The following is a 25,018-nucleotide window of genomic DNA, read 5'->3' as shown; positions in this document are numbered from 1 at the left end:
AACTAAGTTATGGAATCAGAAAGAGGAAAGTAGAATCTTACAAACTTTGCTTGTTTTCAAATCGATGTATATATGTATATTTCTAAATGAATGAATGTTTTATTTCATTATTTTTTATTATGAAAATAGGATCAAGCATATGATTATTTTGTATTTCTCTGTATAAATGATGGATCATACTTATGAATGAAATGAGAAAATGATTTATGCTTAAAGAATAATTTTATGATAGCTACGTTTTTACATCATTAGAAAGTGGGATCATCGACACCAGAACTAGTTCTACGGCCCTGACTAATGGGTTATAGTAGTTAGTATAAGGTCCTAGCTAGCAGGTTATAATAGTTAGCAATGATCATGAGGATGAAATTATCGATACTGCCAATGTCACGAGTTATAATAGTGACTGTAGCTAACGATAAATAAATAATAATGATGATTTATGATGATGATGATTTTGATGATTTTAAAGATTGATCCATGATTTGTATGAAATACGTATTTAACCATGATTTATGATTCATAATTGATGAATTGACATGTTTTGATATTGATTTATGATATATGAAATGCTTGACATAATAATGATTTTTAAAATGTTTTGACATTATGATTTGACAAATATTTTGAATGATCTATATGATGTATATTAAAACAATACTTGATCCAGTAAGGTGTGTGAACCTATACTTACTGAGTTATGATTTGCTCATTCTCTTTTTACTTTTTCTTTACAGATGAGTAAGTGATAAGTTTGCTTAATTTTGTGAAAAGCTAGAAGATCAAATGAGAAAAATTACTTAGTCGTCGGAAACAATGTCAGCTAATGAGATCTTATGAAACGGTTTTGTATTTTTATATGATTTGTATTTGGATATATAGAAATATATCATTTCTTAGATTAAAGATATGTATTTTACTTGACAGACTATATCAGTTTATTGAAGAATTTTAGAATGATTAAGAAAGAAGTCTTCATATTACTTTGGGGTTTACTTCAAGGTGATATAACCGTATTACGTATTGGTTTCGAGGCATGACAAAATATATATAAAATTATAAATTAATACTATTTAAACATTTACGTATTTAAAATATATAATAATATATTATAATTAAGACATCAAATCATAATAAATTAATTATAAATGTTTTTTGAATTTAAAAGATATATAATAAGTGATATTTGTTTTTTAAATTAAAAAAAAAAAGATTAAAGGATTATAAAGAAAGTTACTAAAATAAAAATATCCATTTGAAAATTTTAAATTTAAAAAAAGATATGTCTAGGTGAAATTTTAATCAAATAAGATTAATTTTTTTAAGTTTTATATTTTTATTAAAACTTATTGAAATTTTTTATTTTTAAGAAAAAAATCATAGAGAATTAATCATAAATAATTTGGGTAAGATTTTATTTTTGAAAAATTTGATATTTGAATTTAAATCATATATAATAGATATTGTCCATGTGTAAAAAAAAAGTCCATCCAAGCATCCACATGGTAAATTTATCAAGTATCATTGTATGTTATAATATATATATATATATATATATATATATATGATGTTAAAATCATTGATTTGATTTTTAATTTCATAAATTGAAAGTATAAAAATTCTAAAATAAAAAATATAATTTATCAATAGAATCTTTAAATAACTTTTTAACCTCCATCTTAATTTAGAAAAATATATTATTAAGTATTTAAGAGATTAAAATTTTTAATTAAATTCATTTTATAAATTTGATTGCTTAATTGGTCAAAAAGGAAATTTTGCTATATAGAAAAAAGGTTTACATAAAATTCAGATGTAGTAAGTGATATTTGAATTCAAAAAATATATAATAAGTGATATTTGTGTTTTTGAATCTAAAAAACAAATTAAAGATTAAAGGACTATAATGAAAGTTACCAAAGTAAAAATAAATATTATTTTTTATAAAAACAAAATCATAAAAGTAATAATACCTTTCAAAAAAGTTACAAATTAAATAAAAAAAACTTTGCACCTCGTACCTTTTATAGAGGTTGGATGATAATTAGGATGTTTAAATTTTAAATTGATGATAAATCTCTTTTGAATTTAAAATATATATAATAAGTGATTTTTGTGTTTTTAAATTTTAAAAAAAATTAAAGATTAAAAGATTATAAAAAAAGTTGCCAAAATAAAAATATCCATTTGAAAATCTTAAATTAAAAAAAAGGTTATTTTTAGGTGAAATCTTAATCAAATAAGATTAATTGTTTTAAGTTTTATATTTTTATTACAACTTATTGATCAAATTTTATATCTTTGAAAAAGAATCATAGATAATTAATCATAGATAATTTGGGTAAGATTTTATTTGTGAAAATTTTGATATTTGAATTTGAATAATGTATAATAAGTATTGTCTAGTGTTAAAAAAAAAAAAAAAAAGATGTTCATCTAAGCGTCCACATGACAAACTTTATTAGGTATCCTTGTATATTATAATATAACATATACATATGATTATTGGTGAGGTCTTACTTTAATAGTTGTAGATACCCATTTTGGTTTGAGCCTGATTATACCTATTTTGGTCTAGGTCCAATATGGTCCAAGCCCAATTAGGCCCACCTTGACTCATTTTGATCCAGGCCTAATTAGACCCATTCTAATTTGGGCCCAACTGGACCTATTCTGGTCAAGCCATCTTGGTTCGGGTTCATTTTGGCCCATTTAGGTCCAATTAGGTACTTTTACTATTATTATTATTATTATTATTATTCGTTTCCTTTTCTATTTTTTTTCTTAGAATATTTCCTTTCCGATTCAATATGCACACGGGCAAGATAATCGGGATCAAAATCATAGGTCAAAACCTTGATTGTAAATCATATCAATGACTGAAATTTTGGACTCGAAAATCTCGCTGGACAGAATGCAATCCCAAGATTCAAGCCTGGGATTGATTCTGTCCGATTCCTAAAATTACTCCAAAGACTATTTATAAATTGGACTGATTTTGACACTACAGGACACACAGAAACAAGGAGAAAACAAAACGAAAATTATTAAGAAAGCTCTAGGAAAACTTTGGTAGTAAGGGTTTCTGGAATTCAAGAATAGAGATTTTAGGTTCAATTTGTAGTTCTGGGTGTGATTTTGGCTTTCTGAAGGTGGATTTAAGGTTATAAGAGGTTTAGGAATGGCTAGGACTACCTGGGAATTTTTTGGATTTTTTTGGAATTTTTTGGGTTTTCTGAAGAACATTGAATTTTTTGGTAGAATTTTTCGATGAAGGTTGAAGTTTCCAGTGAGATTTCGGTGAAATTTCAAGAATTCAACAGGTTTTCCAAAAATCGGTTGGTTTTCTAATTTTCAATTGAATTTTTTGGTGAAGTTTTCAGAAACTAGTGAGATTTTTAATTTTCGATTAAACTTTTCGGTGGGCTTCTAGAGAGAGGTTAGAGGATTTTGAGGGTAGAGAAAGAAAGGCTCTAAGGTTTCTGAGAAAAAAATATTAAAAGGTGCCTTTTATACTACTCCAGAATGATGTCGTTTTATTAAACCAAGATCTAGTTGTCGACCCGAAGATCCATGCGCTGACCCGCGTCCTGACCCCGACCCGATTGTAAGTTTTCCTTTTTCTATTTTTTTATTTTTTGATTTTGATTTTATTTTATTTTTTAACCCATATTTTATTTCCTAATTTATTTTTAAAAAAAGAGAAAAAAATTATTCTGTCTTTTCTCAAGAAAAATGAGACTTCTCCAAAAAAAAAAGAAAAGAAAATTTTTTAAAGAAAGACAAAAAACAAAAAAAAGAGAAAGTATAAAATTTACTAAATAAGCAATGCTTCGATAATTCAAAATTAAACTAGTGCCATCCCTTGAATGGACATTTTGGGAGTGCTATAACCTTTCTCATGCGCAATCGACTTTCGAACCTAACCTTTGTTTTGTAGATCAGCTTTAATTAGGTGGCCAATCACACCTAACAAAAAAAGATTGGTAGAGACTCTTTTCATTCGAAGTCTAACATTAGGTCCACAGATCTATACGTTATGACAACTTGACAACTCCATTTGGGACATTATGAGAGTCAAGCCAGTAAAAGATTTTTTATTATCCAGGCCTTGTTTAACAAATTTGAAATTACTTCTTTTCGTTGCTTATATCTGTTTTATTATTATTTATTTGTTTCCCTATTATTCAGTATCTATATTTGCCTAAATATATGCTTATTATATCTGCCATTCACTTGTATGTGCATAACATAAGCCCTCAACCCGAGCTTTGCCTTTAGGAGGGAGTGAAGTACCTATGCCCTTATGAGATTTCATGTCTCTGTATGGGCCTACGAAATACTCCCACTCAAATTGAATCTTTTTTTATTAAAGCCTATGATGGGTGAGGATTTTGGTGCCTTACTAGTTTATAATGGACCATGATGTAGAGAACAATTTGAGAACCTTTTAGAAATGGTCCAAACAACATATAGTTCACTTTAGAAGCCTAACCGTAGATAGAGCCTTATTTTCTCACCGTCTATAGAAAGTCCAAAATTCTAGGTCATACTGTTATCTTAACTGTTATACTTTCCCTGTATTTCATTGAAATGACTAACTAATTTTCTTGTCTTCTTTTATTGCTTTTTGCACACATTCATGAACATGTTCGTAAATTGCATAGTATTCTTACCCCAAAACTATTTCAGCAAAAATCTTCATGAATTCCACAGAACGTCAAGTTTGTGCCTCATCTATGCTATTCAAATGTGATTCTCCCATAGAAGTGAATATTTAATAAAAAAAAAAGAGGCAGTTAAAAGAAAGAGATTGTTTACCACCTGATCACATCCGTACACTATCAGAAAAAATCCACTTATTCCTTAAACACAATAACTTGAAAAGCCTATCAGATACATGGAATGGTATGACCCTTTCAAGGCAAGAAGCTTTTTGTAAGAAGTTTAGACATATAGCATATCTCTTGTCGGTTGAGGTTGACTTTTCATTCATCAGGGCAATGATACAGTTTTGATATCCTTCTTACCCGTGTTTTATTTTTAATAAGGTTGATCTAGTACCAACAATTAAGGAGTACTTAACTCTAATGGGTATGCATCTATTGTATCCAAACTGAACATTCATGAAGAAATACAAATTAGGAAGTCATAGGAAGCTGAGCTAAATGCTAAGAGTGGGAAAGAAGACTATAGATTCATACATTTAAGAGAAAGATGATCACAAAGGTATTCCATAGGGGGTCTTTTGAGATTTCATTATCAAGCATCCGGATGATGACCAGGGAATGAATGCATTTGCTCAACCATATATGGGTTGATCATCTTTCCCAAGGTCTTAAGGCATATTGAAATAGAAGTGGTGGATCTATTTGAGTAGATTGAAAGAGGTTGTAACCCTTCACCAGTTATCTTGACAAAAACTATCAGATCTCTAAGTTTTTGTAAGCAAATGGACAAAGCACGATTTATGGGTTGTATACCTTTATTATATGTATAGATAAAAAGCCATTTTGAATGCAAGAAAAGTACCTTCACCAAACTTTATCTCCATACTCAGAGTTCGATTAGAGAATTCTATCAGAACACTTAATCAGAGGAAAAAACTAAAAAGAATGGAAATGTCTACTATAAGGACTCACTGTTAGTCAGGTAAGATAGTTAGCTCCATGGATGGGCAGAAAACCTATGCTTTACTAATGTGGAAATAAGATAGGAGTCCCACTTTTAAGCCTATGGGGGTTAACAAGTTATGCCCTATTAATGGTAAAGAGGCAGCATAGAGCTGAATAGTTTATTCTCATGACCTACAAGCTCGACCAGTTAGACTGCTCATATGGGGACCTTGAAACCTTCTAAAAAATTAACAACATAATTAAAACTTGGAAGAAGCATAAGAGAGTAAGCCCAGGACCATTCACGAATTGAGTTACTCAAGGATATTTGGTTTGGAGAAATAAGAGAAGTCAGGAGATTGCATTTGGGCTTCAGGACTATCACTTACCAGTAGGTCAAAAGTCTGATAAATAGCTTTTGAAATTAGAACATGAGATGGAGAAACAGGAACTGAGATAAAAGGTCTTAAGATTGCAGGAAGAAAAGGACTAATGGTAAAACAAAACAAAGAAACTTGAAGTTCAAGCCCACAGAATTTTCAAAGAATACAATAATTCCCAAAAAATTGTTAGAGAAAGGGATGACACCCTAAATGAGCTGAAAGAATTATAACAAAAGCATAAAAAGTTATGTATACAGGTACAAGCCAAAGAAATAAACAATATTGAGTTGGCTCACAAAAATGAAGAGTTGAAAGAAGAGCGTAACCACATAGAAAATGCTTTCATAAAGGTTGAGCAGGAGAATCAATGGCTCTCAAATCACATCTTAACTTTGACATTAAAATTGAAAGAATAGAAAATTAATGTTAGGATTCTTACAGAACAGCATAGAGAATTATCCAATCAGGTGTGGTGTGGCAAAAGAGAAGGGTTATAAAGACATAAGTACATAGAACACCTTGCTACTCAAATAGGCAAGGTTGTGATCCAAGCTGGTGAAATGGTAAAAAAGGTAAAGACTTTAAGAGCTTTGATCACACCAGTAAGGGAGTATGGGCAAAAATTGTTAAACTTCATTGAGGAGGCTATGGATCAGTATGAGCAAGTTAGACATTTCTATAGAGGAATAATATTAGGTTTGATATAAACTAGACTTCTGTGGAATAAATGAAAGTTTTTTTTTGTTGGATCTTTTTCAAAGGGTAAATATTTTTACTTTCTATTTTCTTTCATTTGCATTACATCATTCATGCATTTATTATCATAGCATTATTATTGAATCTTTAATTATGGTACTATGGTCCAAGAATAGCTTCTCATCAATACAACACTTGGGCTCGAGCTAAAAAGATGGAATAGAATAATACAAGTCACTTTGAAAAGATAGAGAAAGCCCAAAAAGCATTAGAGGGAAAGTTGAGCCAAAGTTTAGAGGTCTTGGAAAAGATAAATAGGGGAAAATCAGTGGAAAAATATACTTAAGAGAAAGCTACTAAATTGACATATCCTCCAAGCATTAGCCCACCACAAAATCAAACCATACCATTCTTTCAGCCTCAATAGGCAGCGCTTCCAAAGTACAACTACCCAAGAGTGACCTATGCACCAGGTTATAAGAATGTCCAAAGCTATGATAATTCTATCTTTGTCGAGAAAGCAGCTGAGCCCATCTAACTCCTTACTACATATGAGGTAAAAAAAAAAAAGAAAAAACCACAAGTAGTTATGCCTTTGAAAAATTTTAAAATTGATCAGGCTATGAACAGGCTTGAAGAAAAACTAAGGGCTGCAAAGAAAATAGATTTTTACGGATCTATGGATGTAGTGAAACTTTGCCTAGTACTAGATGTAGTTATGCCATCAAAATTTAAAGTACCAGAGTTTGAGAAGTACAATGGTACCAAGTGTTCTATCATGCATATTACTATGTGCTATCGTAAAATGGCTACACATGCTATAATGAAAAACTGCTCATGCATGTATTTCAAGATAGTTTAACTGGATCTGTGGCAAGATGATATGTCCAGTTAGATAGGACTTATATCAAGACATAAAAAGATTTGATCAGATCTTTTATCAACTAGTATCTTCATATCATTGACATGACTCCCAACCGTCTTTCCCTACAAGCCATGAAAAAAAAAACGTCTGAATCCTTCAAGCAATATGCTCAAAAGTGGTGGGATATGACTACTCAGGTACAACCTCTTTTAACAGAGAAAGAAATTACTGTGCTATTTGTGAGCACTCTAAAGTCACTTTATTATAAGAGGATGATCGAGAATGCAACTAAAAATTTTATAAACATGGTGATTTCGAGAGAGATCATTGAAAATATCATAAAAAATAACAAGCTTGAAAGAGGTGAGTCTTCTAAGAGAGCATCCAAGAAGAAGAAAAGTGAGACTCAGGCTATGAGTCTTGAAAGGTAACAATTCAGAAGTTATTCTCGACCTTCTTACTTTATATACTATCACACAGTAAGTCATACTTTTACATCTTCATGCCAGTCAACTACTCCACCATTTTATCCATTTTCTTCAAGATCTTTTGCTCACCCCAGTCAGCACCACAAGCAATACCCAAAAACCACGAACCAGAGAAAAACCAATCTTTGACCCCATACTTATAAGTTACATAGAGTTATATCAAGAGCTCTATAAAAGATATTTTATAGCCCCTGTCCTGACAAAATAGCTTCAACCTCTTTACTCTAAATGGTATAATGCCAATGCCCATTGCGACTACCATTTCAGAGTAGCAGGACATTCTACTGAAAATCACATTCCTTTCAAACATAAGGTGTAGAGTTTGATTAAAGAAGGGTTGATAAGCATTGATACTAGTGGGAGTTATGCACCTAATATCAACGAGAATCTTTTTTCCAACCATACAATAAATACTTTAGATACAAGTGAAAAATATACGAAAAAGAGAGGTAAAAGAGCTTAAGATACCATTTGATCAGCTATATGAAGCCTTATATAAGATTGGGATGATACAACCAGTGGTTTCATGCACTCATATAGGGAAACACATCTCAAATCAAAAGTGTAAATATCATAATGGAACGTCTGGTCATTTAATCGATGTCTGTAAACAATTTCATGGTGAAGTTTAAAAACTGATGGACTTTTACTAAATAGAGCTATATGAAGAGTCGAAAGTCTTAAAAGACACTGATGTGGCTATGACAGATAGGTGGGTGCCAAAACCTATCACTATACACTGTAAAAAAAGTTACCATCAGCTAGGAATAAGTTTGTTCATAAACCAGTAGCCCTCAAGGTTCGATGCCTATTTCCTTATAAAAATAACAAAGCAGTGCCTTGAAATTATAAATATAGGGTAATGATTCAAAGACAGCAAAAGGAAGTGCCAAAAATTGAAACTACCCATATAACAAGAGTAAGAGGCATAACTAGAAGTGAGAGATGTTATACTTCAGAGACTTTGAATAAGTCAAAAAAAGAGAAAAAAAAGCAAATTGAACCAAAAATCTTAAAAAAAGATACATCAAAACCTGTGCTTAAAAATGAGACTTGTAAGTTTTTGAAGCTAGTCAAACACAGTGAGTACTTTGTGGTAGAGCAATTGAATAAGATGCCAGCCAATATTTCTCTATTATCATTTTTTTAAAATTTTTAATCGTATCACAATGCCTTGTTAAAGGTATTGAATCAGGCTTATGTAGCCCATAATGTCCTTCGTAGAGTATGTAAATTATCTGGTAGGCAATCTAGTAGTGCCACACCATATCTTCTTTAGTGATGATAAGATCTCACCAAAAGGTAAAAGAAGTACTAAGGCATTGCACATCACTATCAAATGCAAGGGCCATATAGTAGCCAAAGTCGTTATTGACAATAGGTGGGCCATTAATGTTATACCCATGTCCACTTTGATGAAATTACCCTTTAATATGTCTTATATCCAAGATAGTCAAATGGTAGTCTAAGCATTCGATGGGACTAGACAAGAAGTATTGAAAGATGTTGAGTTACTCATACAAATTAGTCTATATATTTTTAATATAAAATTTTAAGTTATGGATATCTTTTCATCATACAACTACTTATTAAGAAGACCATGGATCCATAAGGTAGGCGCTATCCCTTCTTCATTACATCAAAAAATCAAATTCAATGTAGAAGAGCAATTGGTGATTGTGGCCGAAAAAAAAGATTTATTGGTAATCCAACCCATAAATGCCTTATATGTAGAAGTAGCAAAAGAATCATTAAAATGCTCATACAGATTCTTTGAACCTGTTAATATAATGGGTGAAGGGCTTAAATTCGATCACATCATGATTAATCAGATGGTTAATAAAGGTTATAGTATTGGGTTTGGTTTAGGCAAGAAACTTTAAAGGATAAGAAAATTCCCAAAGCTTGAGAACAATAGCGGTAAAGCAGGATTGGGTTATGAGATAGAGGAAGTATCAAGCCTTAGTAGAAGGGTAAGGAATGAGTCAACAGTTATTCTTCACCTAAATGAGACTTTCACTCCTGGAGGTATGTGCTTCCAAAAGTTGAAAGGGACACAAAAAAAAGAATCAAAATGGGAGGAAGCTTTTGGCAAGCTATCCATTCACACGATGGATAATGGAAGCCAAAATGAGGAAGCTATGGTCTACCCTTGTCCACCAGGATATGAACTGCAAAATTTGAAGGTCATCCAAATGCCAATTATTTTTTATTTTTTTTAATGTAATCACATCTCTTGATCGCTTATGCCCAAAAGCATTAGGATAAAATCTTATGTTTGGGCGTTTTATTTTTCATTATTTTAATAAAAGTAGGAGCATGCATTTTGTTCATTTCTTCTATTTCATTCATTCCACCATCAAAATCTTTTGCCAAATTTTTCCTATTCTATTAACTTTCAGATCCCCAAATGAATGCAACAATAATCATGACAATATCTGGGGTTTAACTTTGAAAATTCAATTAATATCGATGAACTTGATACTAGAGAAGATTTTGATAAATATACTTTGTCTCCAAATTTGATGAAACTGATGAATAAGAAGATAAATCCATTGAGCATTATCAAGAAGTGGTTGAATTAGTCAATTTTGGTGATCATAAAAATAAGAAAGAAGTCAAGATTGACACTTCACTTTCAGTTGTTAATCGATAGTGGTTAGAGGATTTACTCTGGGAATTTATGGATGTCTTCCCTTGGTCCTACCAAGATATGCCCAGATTCAGCACCAAAATAGTGAAGCATAAGTTACCACTAAAGCTAGAATGCAAATCAGTGCAGCAAAAGTTAAGAAGAATGAAATAAAAAATGCTATTAAAAATCAAAGAGAAAGTTAGAAAACAATTTAATGTAAGCTTCTTGCAAGTGACCAAATATCCTAAATTGGTGGCTAATATAATACATATCCCCAAAAAGAATAGCAAGGTGTGGATGTGCATAGACTATAGAGATTTGAATAAAGCTAGCCTTAAGGATAATTTTCTGCCTCACATTAATACTTTGGTGGATAATACAGCTTGACACTTAGTATTCTTTTTTATGGATGGATTCTCTGGCTATAATAAGATAAAAATGCTCTATATGACATGAAAAAGATCACTTTTATCACCATATGGGGAATCTTTTGTTACAAAGCTATGCCTTTTAGATTAAAAAACATTGGGGTAACTTATCAAAGCACTATGGTGACACTTTTCTATGATACGATGCATAAAGAGATTAAGGTGTATATGGTTGACATTATTACTAAGTCCTGAAAAGGAGAAGATCATGTAGTCAACCTCAAAAAGTTATTTGAAAGGTTGAGAAGGTTCCAACTCAAGTTGAATCCAGCCAAATATATGTTCGGAGTCAGGTCAAGAAAGCTGTTGGGATTTATAATTAGTGAAAAATGGATAAAAGTAGATCCAGACAAAATTTAGCTATTAAATTATATTTTCTGGTTCATTTTTCAGCTCACTTTCAAATGTGACACCATTTTCAAACTCCTTCGAAAGAATAATCCGTGGGAATAGAATGAACAATGCTAAAAAGCCTTCAATAAAATTAAGTAGTATTTATTGAACCCTCTAATACTAGCACCCCCTGTTTTGAAAAAACCATTAATTCTATATCTAGTGGTACATAAAGGCTCAATGGGATGTATGCTGGGCCAACAAGATGAATCCAGTAAGAAAGAAAAAACTATTTATTATTTAAGTAAAAATTTTATAGAGTATAAGTCTAAGTATTCATCATTAGAGAAAATGTGTTGCACTTTAGCTTGGACGACTAAAAGGCTCAAGCAGCACATGTTGTACCATACCACTTTGCTCATAGCTAAATTGGATCCCATCAAATATATCTTCGAGAAGCCTTCACTATCAGAAAGAATCTTAAGATGGCAAGTGTTGCTTTTTAAATATAACATAGCATATGTAAGTCAAAAAGCAATCAAAGGAAGTGTCATTACTGAATTCTTGATAGATAGGGCCACTAAAGATTATGAGCCCATGACGTTTGATTTCCTATATAAGAAATTAATGGCCATCTTAGAATCAGAAGAAGATGATGATGAAGAAAAAACAAGGCGGATGTATTTTAATGGGGCTGCTAATGCCATGGGGCATGAAATTGAAGTAGTTTTGATATCTTCAATGAAGCACTATTATCTTGTTACAGCAAGATTAAATTTCAACTGCACTAATAATGTTGTTGAATATGAAGCTTGTGTCATGGGGCTACACGTAACTTTGGATAGTAAAGGTGTTTAGAGATTTAGCTCTAGTCATTTATCAATTAAAAGATGAATAGGAGACAAGAGATTCTAAACTCATCCCTTATCATAAATACATTTTAGAGCTGAGCAAGCAATTCAAAACAATTCAATTTAAGTATTTACCTTAGGAAAAAAATCAAATTACAGATGCCTTGGCTACCTTAGCCGTAATGATACAAATTGGTAACACTGTAGAGATTTAACCTATCAAACTAAATATCAAAGACATACCAGTACATTGTGCCAACTTGAAGGAAGAAGAAGATGGCCATCCCTGGTATCATGATATTATGCGATATATAAAGAACCAATAGTACCCAGACCTAGCCACAAAAAATGATAAAAGAATCTTGAGAAGATTGGCCATGGGATATTTTTTAGACGTGAAAGTTTTGTACAAAAGAGGTAAGGATCAAGTGGTACTACGTTGTATAAGTGCATATGAAACTAAAAGAATTGTTGAAGAGGTGCATAATAGTGTATGTGGGGCACATAAAAATGGGCACATGATGGCGAGACAGGTTATGCGGGTTAGGTATTACTGGTTGACAATGAAAAAATATTGCATCGATTATGCTCGAAGGTGCCATAAATGCCAAATTTATGTTGACAAAATTCATGTTCCACCCAATGCTTTGCATGTCATAGCACCACCTTAGCCATTCTCTTTGTAGGGCATAGATGTCATTAGCCCCATCACATTAAAAGTTTCAAACGAGAATAAATTCATTTTTGTGATGATTGATTACTTCACCAAATAGGTTAAAGCTGCCTCCTTCACAATAGTAACTAGATTAGTAGTCTATAAATTCATCAAAAGAGAAATAATTTATAGATATGGGTTTCCAGAAAGAATTATATCTGATAATGCCAAGAATCTGAATAGCAAGATGATACAGGAAGTACGTGCTCAGCTCAAAATCAAACACCATAATTCAGCTTCGTATCACCCAAAAATGAATGGTGTAGTGGAAGTAGCAAACAAAAACATCAAAAGGATTTTGGAGAATATGACTGAAACATATAAGGACTGGCACGATAAGTTACCTTTTGTCTTACATCATATCGAACTTATGTGTGCACCTCTATGAGAATAACTTTTTTTTTTGTTTATAGGTTGGAAGCTGTATTACTAGTAGTAGAAATCCCATCTCTAATGGTCTTAATGAAAGTGGGACTAGAAGAAGTTGAATGGATTTAAAAACACTATGAGCAATTGAACTTTATTAAGGAGAAGAGATTGATGGTCTTATGCCATGGCCAATTGTACCAAAGAAGAATGATGAAAGCTTGTGATAAAAAAGTCAGACCTCAGTAGTTTCGAGAATGAGAGTTGGTATTAAAAAAAATTCTGCCAAGTCATCATGATGATAAAAGAAAATGGACTCCAAATTGGGATAGGCCTTATGTGGTAAAAAGAGCTTTTTTTGGAGAAGTCTTGATCTTGTCAGAGATGGATGGAGATGAACTTCTTGGCCCTGTCAACTCTAACATAGTGAAGAGGTATTTTGCTTGATAAAAAAAAAGGGGGGGGAAGAGTTCAAGTCAAAAACTCGAAAGGGCGACTTCGAACCAAATGAAGGGTTAGAACTCTAAAAGGCAACTGAAATTGGCATATCAGGGATAGTAAATTCTGAAGAGCTTTGAAGTGTCGGGGCATCAAGTTTTGATTGAATTTTTTAAAGAGATCCGAAATTTGTTGTCATGGTTATCCAATCATTTGTCTTGGAGCACTACAACTCTAAAATAGTCGCTCTTATACATTTTTTCCTTCAGACCATCATTTGTAACTGATTATCCATATAAATGAAAGCTATCTTATCATTCTATACATTGCTCTTCTTCTTTACGCCTTACCATGAATGAAAGAAATGTATAACTTGCATCCTCATGCTTTGAAATTGAGATAATGATTAGTAATTGAATAAAATCATAATAAATGTATTATTTTAAAAGATTGAAAAGGGATAAAGGCAAAAGATGAGTCAAAAAGACTTCAATAGCTTTCCTTAATAGATAGGCGAAAGGACTCATTTGACAAAGAACTCACCTTCAGGTTGATGAAGAATGGTTTCTTTGCATGACTTCAAGCTAATGAAATATGGTTTCTTTGACAAAAATGCACCGTTGGGTTGATAAAAAATAAGTTTTTTACCAAATGTGAAGGGAGATTTCTCTGCTAGAGTGCACGATGAAAGTGAACATGCAAAATTATATCCGATGGTTTTTTTAGTAAATGTGTATAGAAACGAGAATACAAAAGCCTTAGTACCACAATTAATGATTCGTTTACATCCTAGATAGGGCATGCATTTGCATTATCTCACTCACTTGATCTTGGCTCAGCCTAGATCACTTCTTATGATTCGTGGTTCCGTCTCGATCATTTATTTTTTATCTCGACTCGATCCTAGTCACTTTATTTTTGACTTATGGTTTTACCCCGATCACTTGTCTTGGCTCAGTCCAAATCATTCTTCATGATTCATTGTTCCATCTCGGTTATTTATTTTTGACCTCGACTCGATATTGGTCATTTCATTTTTGACTTATAGTTTCACCCTAATCACTTGGTCTTGGCTCAGTCCAGATCATTCTTCATGATTCGTGGTTTCATCCTGATTATTTATTTTCGACTTCGACTCAGTCTTGGTCATTTCATTTTTGACTTGTGGTTTCACCTTGGTCATCTGATCTTGGCTCAATCTAAATCATTCTTCATAATTCGTGGTTCCATTTCGATCATTTATTTTTGACCTCGACTTGGTCTTGGTCACTTTATTTTGGATTGTGGTTTCATCTCAATAATTTGATCTTTGTTTAGTCTAGATCATTCTTCATGATTCATGGCTTTGTCTCGATCATTATTTTGATCTCGACTTGATCCTGGTCGCTTCATTGGACTCGTGATTTAATCTCGATCACCTAACCTTGGTTCAGTCTAGTTCATTTTTCAAATTCGAGATCAGAATGGGTGTTTAGGTCTTTGCAACATCCTTGTCTAACAAAGATGTGCAAAAAGGGGTAACTATAGACACTCATTTTGGTTTAGGCCCATTTTGGTATGGACCCGATTAGGCTCATCTTAGTCCGGGCCTAATATGGTTCGAGCCCAATTAGGCCCACCTTTACCCATTCGATTTGGGCTTGATTAGGCTTATTTTGACTTGGGCCCAACTGGACCCATTCTAGTCAGGCCCATCTTGGTTCAGGTTCATTTTGGCCTGTCTAGGTCCAATTAGGTGCTTTTACTATTATTATTATTATTATTATTATTATTATTATTATTATTATTATTATTATTATTTTTCATTTTTTTTTCTATTTTTTTCTCAGAATCTTTCCTTTTCGATTCAATATGTACGTGGGCAGGATAATCAGGATCATAATCATGGGTCAAAACTTTGATTGCAAATCATATCAATGACTGGAATTTTAGACTAAAAAATCTCGCTAGACAGAATGCAATCCCAGAATTCAAGCCTAGGATTGGTTTTATCCGATTTCTAAAATTACTCCTAAAACTACCTATAAATTGAACTGATTCTGACACTAGAGGACACATATAAACAAAGAAAAAATACAAGGGAAATTATTAGGGAAGCTTTGGGAAAATTTTGGCAGTAAGGGTTTCTGGGTTTCGAAGATAGGGGATTTCAGGTTCAATTTGTAGTTCTGGGTATGATTTTGGGTTTTTAAAGGTGGATTTAAGGTTGTAAGTGGCTTAAGAAGGGCTAGGATTATCTGAGAATTTTTTTGGATTCTTTTAGGTTTTTCTCGGTTTTCTGAATAACATTAAATTTTTCGATAAAATTTTTCAACGAAGGTTGAAGTTTTCGACAAGATTTCGATGAAATTTCTAGAATCTGACAAGTTTTCCAAAAATTGCTGGGTTTTTCAATTTTCAATTGGATTTTTTGACAAAGTTTTCAAAAATCTATGGGATTTCTAATTTTCAGTTAAACTTTTCGACAGGCTTCTAGAGAGAGGTCAGAGGATTTTGAGGGTAAAGAGAGATAGATGCTTTAAGGTTTTTGAGAAAAAACATTGAAAGGTACCTTTTATACCGCTCCAGAACGACGTCGTTTTGCCAAACCAGGATCCGCGCATCGACCCGAAGATCTGCGTGCTGACCCGCATCCCTACCCAACCGATCGTAGGTTTTCTTTTTTCCATTTTCTTTTTATTTTTTGATTTCTATTTTATTTTTTTACCCATATTTTATTTCTTGATTTTTTTTTTGAAAGAAAAATTATTCTATTTTTTTTTAAGAAAAAGGAAACTTCTTCAAAAAAAAAAAAAAGAGAGAAGAAAATTTTCTAAAAAAGATAAAAAAACAAAAAAGGGAAAGTATAAAATTTACTAAATAAGGCTTAGATAATTCGAAATCAAACTGGTGCCATCCTTGGGATGAACGTTTTGAGGGTACTATAACATTTCCTATGCGCAATCGACTTTCGAACCTAACTTTTATTTTACAGATCAGTTTTAATCAGGTGGCCAATCACACCTAACTAAAAAAGATTGATGACGACTCATTTCATTCTAAGGTCTATACGTATGACAATAGTAAGAAAAAGATCCAAAAATCTTGAAATTTTAATTCAAATCTTATTGTGTATAAATTTGACTTTAATTATTTAGCTATGTTATAATTTATTAATTGATTTTTCAGTAATTATAATTTTATTATAATGTAATAATCGATTATTTCATTGAGTATAATGTAACTTAAAAAAATCCATATTGTATATAGTTAAAAAATAATAAATATACTATTATTTATATACATAACACGAAAGAAAAGAAAAAGCCACCTTATAAATCCCTTCTAACTAGTTTTAAAAAGGGTTAAATATTTATTTGATCCATATATTATATACTTTTTATTAGTTTGATATATAGAGAATAAAACTTTGTAATGAGGTGTTTAAACTTATCCTCCATCGAGTACTTTAACCCTTGTGACTATTATTGTCAATCAAGTAATTGACGTGGCAAAAATATCTAATAAAACCATTATAAGTGTTAAAAATATACAGTTATCACTACATTATCTATTATCACATTAACAAGAAGAAATAAAAAAATAAATTTATTTTAGAAATTATAAAAAACATAAAAAAAATTATAAAATGTGCAAAATTTTATAAAATTACAAAAAATTAAAAAAAAATTAGATATTTTATTTAAATAAAAGGTTAAATTTTAAATATATAAAAATTTAAAAAATATTATTTTTCTACAAAATTCAAATATTAAAAAAATTAAATTTAATATTTCAAAAAATTTTGAAAAACTCTAAAAATTTTGAAATATTGATTATTTTAAAAAAATAATTTTTTTTTAAAAAAATTAAATGTTAAAAATTAAATTTAATATTTCAAAAAATAAAAAAAAATTTTGAAAATCTAAATATTTAATTTTATAAAAATAAATTTTGTATTTTTTTCTTTTTTAATTTTGAATTAAAAATATTTTATATTTTGGATTAGAGGTGTTCATGGGCTTGGCTTGTTTGGATTCAAACTGGGCCCATACTTAGTATTAATAACTTATATACTTGTTAAGGTATTGCCTGACCTAATATTTTGGGCCTTAAATTTTTCAAAACCGAATTCAAGTTAAAAAAATAAATCTCAAATCCACTCATTAAATTTAATTTATATAACAAAAATTTTTAAAAAATTTTTTTTAAAAAATAAAAATTAATATATATACTTATATAATTATATTATTTTAATTATATATTTTATTCGGGTCAAGCTTAGTTTTGAATTCTTTTGCTCATGATCCAGCTTGAAAATTAAACGAATTTAAAAATTATATCAAAATCCGTTTAATAGGTTTTAATTTTTTATTTAAATTCTTTCAAATTTTAAACAAACACTTTTGAACATATTTATTTTGGATTTTCAATTTTTCAAAATTTAAAATTTTTTATTAAATTTATGGTAATGAACCTACTAATAATGTAGCATTTTATTATCACATATCATAATTTTATTGAATATTTATGCTACGTTTGTAATTTAACTATTGGTATTAATTCGAAAAGTACATAATATAAAGACCAAATCAATATTTAATCCTTCCCACTCCTAATTTAAAAAGATAAAAAAAAGAATTATCCGTATCACATCAGGATGAGGTGGAACCCATTGAATGCAAGTCATAAGCCGATCATTGGAGCTATCAAGTTGATATGAATTTAAAGAAAAAAAAAAACCTGCTTAATTTGTTTAAATTTAAACTTTGAACCAATTTGATTTGATGAAAAAAAAGTCAATAACTCATCTAATCTAAATTAAATTAATTCAAATCTAAAATAATCCAAAATTCAATTACTTAAAAGGTTTATCATAAATGATTTAAAAGTATGTTTGGTACATATAATTAATTAAAAAATAAGATACTAATCATCTTATTACATATTTATTATACATTTAAATAAAAAATTAAATTATTAAAAAGCTTAGATATATTATACCATGAAAAAAATAAAAAATTGTTTTCAATTCACAGAATTAAATAATTTATCATAATTTTTAAGTAATAAATGTTTTATTTTATCCTTAAATTTAAATGATCAAATATTTAAAAATTTCTCTACTATCTAAATATTCTTCTCTCCATCAATGGAGAAAGCCCCTTTCTTCTCCACATAAAAATGCTTACTGTTTCCTATACTTTGATATTCTGCTATTATCATTTGTCAAAAAAAAAAAAAAAATCGTTATTGTTAGCAACAAGTAGCTAAGCAAATAATATATAATTCAAATGTTGATATTTTTTAAACTATAAGCTATAAGCTTTTTAATATAAAATAATATATAATTTTATTTGAATTTATATTTATTTATTATTTATTTGATGAATATATTTGTTTGTTATGAGTATTTTTTTAAGTCAAAATTATTAAAGAAATTTATCAATTAAAAAGGTATTGGGGCAACTTTTAATTAATTGATAGATGATCTCTAAAAATATAATTAAGAAATTATATCACTTATATAAAAAGTAATTTTAATCATTAAAAAATATCATCTTATCTTAATCTTGCATTTAACAAACATAGTAAATGATAGAGTAATATTCTATCTTGTTCTTAATTCTTGCATGCACCAAACATAATATAAGATAATATAATTTGATATAATCTTATTTATAATCTTATATTATCATATCCTATCATGATCTTGTATGTCAAATATATTCTAAAATTATTTTTATTTGATTTTAAAACTTGATAATTTTTATTTAAAACAACTTTAATTCGAATAATTCAAATGTTAAATTTAAAATATTCTGAATTCAAAATAATTCATACTTAAAATGATTTGAATATAAATTGATATAAATTTTCTTCCATTCCAAATGCCTCGACGTGAAGTCATCAAATTTAAATTCAAACCTCTTCCTAACATTTGATACTTGTACCATTGTCAAATTTACCTTTAAAAATTCATGTTCTTCTATTTTTCCAAGAAAAAAAATCATATGGCAAAGTTTTACTCTTTCAAATGCTTTTTACACACTACCCCTAGCATATTACATGCCTCTACCTACTTTGATTTTCTATACATAGTTAATTTTTAGTTTTTTAACGAATTAACCCATTGTTATTTTATTAGGTCTAATTTCATTTCACATTCAAAAACTTGTTGATTTAATTTGTAATGTCATGAACTATTTATTAACGGTATTAAAAATAAATTTGTATCCAATGATTAAAATTTTGGGACTCTAATTTATGTTACTTAGTTTTAGATTTATCTAAGAGCCGGATTCGAGTGGATGGAGCAGGATTTGAGTCCAATTTAGAGAAGTTATTAATCAATTTCAAACTTATTCATGCTCAATTTGACCGTACCTCATTTGCTGCTCAGACCAATTCATTTATAAAAATAAAAAAAATAAAAAAAAAACTGTTTAAGCCCACCCAAATTTCAAATTTTTTTCAAATAAAAAACAAAAATATAAATATAAATAAAATTTAAATATTAGCTATGAAAAAAAGTAAATAATCAATAAAAAAACCTAAAAATGAATTTGTTAATTAATTTGATGTTTGGATGAAATTAAATACATATAGACATGATATTAATTTATATACATATATTATTTATTTATTTATGTATTTGTATCTAATACAATTATAAATAAAAAGTATATATAAATAAATAAATATAGATTGGGTCCAACCAATCTTGATCTTAAATATTATGTCTAAAATTTGGCTTTATTTTCACATGGTTTAAGTTTAAACTCATTTAATGGGTCTAATATTCATATTTAAATACTTTCAATTTCAAGTGAATTTTTAGGCTGGGACAAATAAGCCAATTTACAAAGTTTTAAAGGTTTTTTCTTTGGGAATATGAAGTTTTGGAGATGTCGTTGAAATTTGAGAGTATAAAATCATATTTGATACATAAAATTATTGATAAGATATGATAATAATTATTTTATATCATATTTGATTTGTATCTAAAAAAAATAATAATTGTAAGAAAGATTAATATCCTTTTAAAATAGGATTATTCAATTCTTTTCAAGTAGAAAAAATTATTTTTAATCCATAAATTAAATTTATATATTTAATTATACTTTTAACAATTATATTAATAATTTAAAATTATATAAACTTAAAAAAAGATAATTTTGATAAATAAATAAATTATTTTATTATAATCTTAATATATTTCAAACACAAAATAAGATAATATTATTTAATTTAATTTTATTTATAATATTATTTTAGTTTATTTTATTATAATATTTTATACCAAATATGACATAAAAAATTATTTTGGATATTATAATTCTTACCGGCACTAAGGTAAAAGGAAACGTGTTTCCAAATAAGGAACATGATTTTGATAAGCAGGGGATAAATGTACTACATTTGTACTACTATGCAAAACAGTCAAAACTACATTTCTCCATCTATCCGCCAACGCGTCGGTTGCTCTTAAATCTTAGTTCTAAAATAAACGGACGAAAACAACCAAGTCCCACCATTGCAAAAATCAGGAGCGGTGCATAAGCCAAACCAAAGGGGTTAAGTTCCCCGAGATTTAAAAAAATTTCCTTTACACATATATTTATATATTATAAATAAATTTAAATTGATCCCCAAAATAAAAGATTAAAATTTATTTATTTATTTTACCTTCCAATCATTATTTATAAATATAATATTTAAAAATTAATTGATTTGTCATAAATATTAAGTTACAATGAGTTTAAAAAATAAATTAAAATTAAAATTAATTTTTAAATTTTAATTTACATTTTCAATTTAATAAAAATAAATAAATTTAGATTTTTTTTTATTTTAACTTCTTTTTTATTCTAAAAAGTTTCTTCAGTCCCTTTTGCTCGACTTTTCGAGCTTCCAAAAGTATATATAATAAAATTGTTAAAGGTTAGTTTGTTAATTTATTTTTATTTTTATACAATTGAATTTATCTTTTAGCTTTATATGAAAATTTTTTTAGATACTTTATTAATACTCTACACTTAAGAATTACTATCTTGATAGATTTTCTTGGTAATGACTTGATAAGTTTTAGAACCGCTAGAGGTTAGGCAATAACCAACATAATTTGATATTGATTTTTTTTAAAATACAATAACTTAATAGAATTTGATTTAGTCGAACAAAATTAATTTTAGATGGACAAATAAAAAGGTTTTTTATATGATGGATTAATTCTTGATAGAATTAGATTTTTAATTTTAGGTTATCACATAAAATTTTAAATCAAATCAAATTAATTTTTAGAATTAAGAATTAATTAAATTATATCAAAACTTTTAGAACCAAGTCATATTATCTCATAAATAAACTGATCAAAGTTATTTTAATTCTTTTAATGTTTACAACAACAAGTGAGCTTGCATTTTTAGTTGTAAACATCATTAAAACAAGATTATAAAACAAAATAAAAAATGAGTGTTTTGAAGATTACTTGGCTGTTAATATCAAAAGAGAGATTATTAAAACATTTAATTAAGATTCAATTTTTAAAGATTATTTTTTTAAAAAAAAAACGTTGCACATAATTTTAGATAAAATTATTTATTTGATATTTTTGTTTCTTTATATTTTTGTTTATAAATTGAAAATAATTTATGATTTTATAAGCTTATAATTTTTTATTAATATATTACTTACATATTTATCTTATGTTAATAAAATAACATAACTTAAATGAAATATAATACATATATATATATATGTGGCTGAAATCATAGGGCTTTCAATCAAAATTTTTATTTTTATAGATTTAGAGAATGGGATTTATTTTGCCGACTTTTTGTCAGGTTAATTTGATGAAAATTTATGGTCCATTCAAAATTTCCGACCCAAAAACAAAAAAAATAAATAAATACTATCACACCTAGAGTGGACAACTGTGATTGATTCAGCTCATTTGCATTCATCTTGAATTGGACCCATCTGGAAAATAATTGGTCACAAAGTCTTGCATACTCACCCGCTACGTTTTTGCCACATCCATTCAATATTCTCTTCGATTGCAGTATTCATCGGACAATTAATTACTATAAATTAAATAAAAGATTTTTTTTTCTAATTTAAACAATTATTTTTATCCAACAATTTTAAAATTTAATTCTCACTACTTTCAATTTATTTCTTTAGTTTCAAATGGCAACTTTTTTTATATAAAAATTATTGATTATTTCAAGATAAGATCGAAAAAATTATGCAACAATATCCATTCAACATCAAGCAATATTGATTATAGTTAGGAACTTTTTAGTTGTATAAAAAATGAACGAACATATCATGAAGTTTGTCTATAGCCATTTGTTACCTTAAAGGTTTAGAGTATATATGGTTTCAATTAATAGATAAAGAAAATGATGCTTGCAACTAATATTTAATTAAAAGATAATTTTATTTTTAATAAAATATTAATATTCCATTATCTTAGTTTTTTTTAACTTCATTTTTACATGAGAGTGAATCATTGAGTTGAAGTTGAATTCAATTAAGTGGAGAATATAATATATATATATATATATATATATAAAGGAATTTGTCTTGGAATCAACCATATATTGAATGCTTGTTATGGCATCAATATTTTGATATAAGGTCAAACGTAGAAGTGTTCATAGGTTAAATTGGATCGGGTTCATATTTCATGTTAATAGTTTATTTGTTTATTAAGATTTAGTTCGTTTTAGTTGAAAAATTAACACGCATATGTAATACTCACATATAAAATAACAAGCTCAAATTAAGAATAAGAATACACAAATATAATTGTTTTGGTCTAACTCAAAATGACTTACTCTAAACCTAATCCACTAACAAATAAATCTTTATAACTGTGAGACTTTTAAAATGAAAAAAGTCACAAAAAACTATTTACTCAAAACTTAACCTAAAACCCAATTATACCTTGAATAACTTACACACTTAACTATTCTCTTAGTGTCTAACTATCTAATATTATCAAATCAAAAACAAAACATTTTATTTATAAAGGTGAAACCTCTTACACCTTTATTAAACTTTCGATGTGGGATACAAAATAAACTCAAACTCTTATAACTTCACTTAACTTTTGATATGAAATTATGAGATTTAAGGTAAATCTCAGCAAATCTTTCCTTGACTTGAATCTCCAAACACTTCAACAATATCTGTAAAGCTGACACGCTTGCCTTTATTCTTTTTTTTTATCACAGGAATCCTAACAACGGAGCCTCTATCGAGTATGTACAAGTGATTTTTGACCTTATTTCTTTGTAGAATCACACTACTATTCTTATACACTTTCAACGAATCATTACTATCATAATATATGTACCCCCAAGAAACTAACTTACCCAAAGCAATCAAATTATAGTTATAATTCAGTACATACCTTACATGACAAAGCATCCTAACAATACCATTGTGAGATCTAAGGCAAACATTCATAATGCCTTGAATCTGTACCTTTTCGTTGTTAGCAACCACAACATCTCCATACTTCTCATTCTCATCCAATTCTACAAAGCAGTTCCTATCATTGCAAACATGAACTATAGTAGCTGAATCTAAAATTCAACTTTTATCACTGTTCAAAATTTGAGTCTCATCCACATAAGTCATCAAAACAACATCATCATCATCAGACACAATAGTAGTAGTATCATCTTTTCTTCATCTAATTTCTTTTCATCATTCGTCCTTTTGAAAGTAGCCATATCCATTCTCAGCTTCTTACAGCACACTTGGGTATTCCTTTTTACCATAATAATAATATTCTATTTCACTGTAATCTTTGTTTCTTGACTTGGATCTTTTTCTTGATCCATCAATCTTCTTTTGAGTCATTTCTTGATCAAAACTCTCTACAGCTAGTGTATTCCCTTTTGGTGATGAGTTCTGTGTTCCCATAAATTTTTCATTCTCACGTAATAAGACAGTCACATCATCCAATTTTAAAGTAGATCTACCCACCAATAAAGTCTGAACTAAAAGTTTATAAGACTTGTGCAAAGATGATAACAAAATTAAAGCTTTCTCTTCATTTTTTAACTCATTAACATAAACCACCAACAATTGAGAAATCAATCTATTAAACTCATTCAGGTGATTATAAAGACATGTACCTTCTTCTATCTTCAGAGAATATAGATTTATCTTTAAACATAATCTGTTAGTCAATGACTTCGATGCATA

This window comes from Durio zibethinus, chromosome 9 (genome assembly GCF_047325235.1).
Source record: "Durio zibethinus cultivar Kanyao isolate XHJ-2024 chromosome 9, ASM4732523v1, whole genome shotgun sequence".
Lineage (NCBI taxonomy): Eukaryota > Viridiplantae > Streptophyta > Magnoliopsida > Malvales > Malvaceae > Durio > Durio zibethinus.
This window is presented reverse-complemented; position numbering follows the sequence as displayed.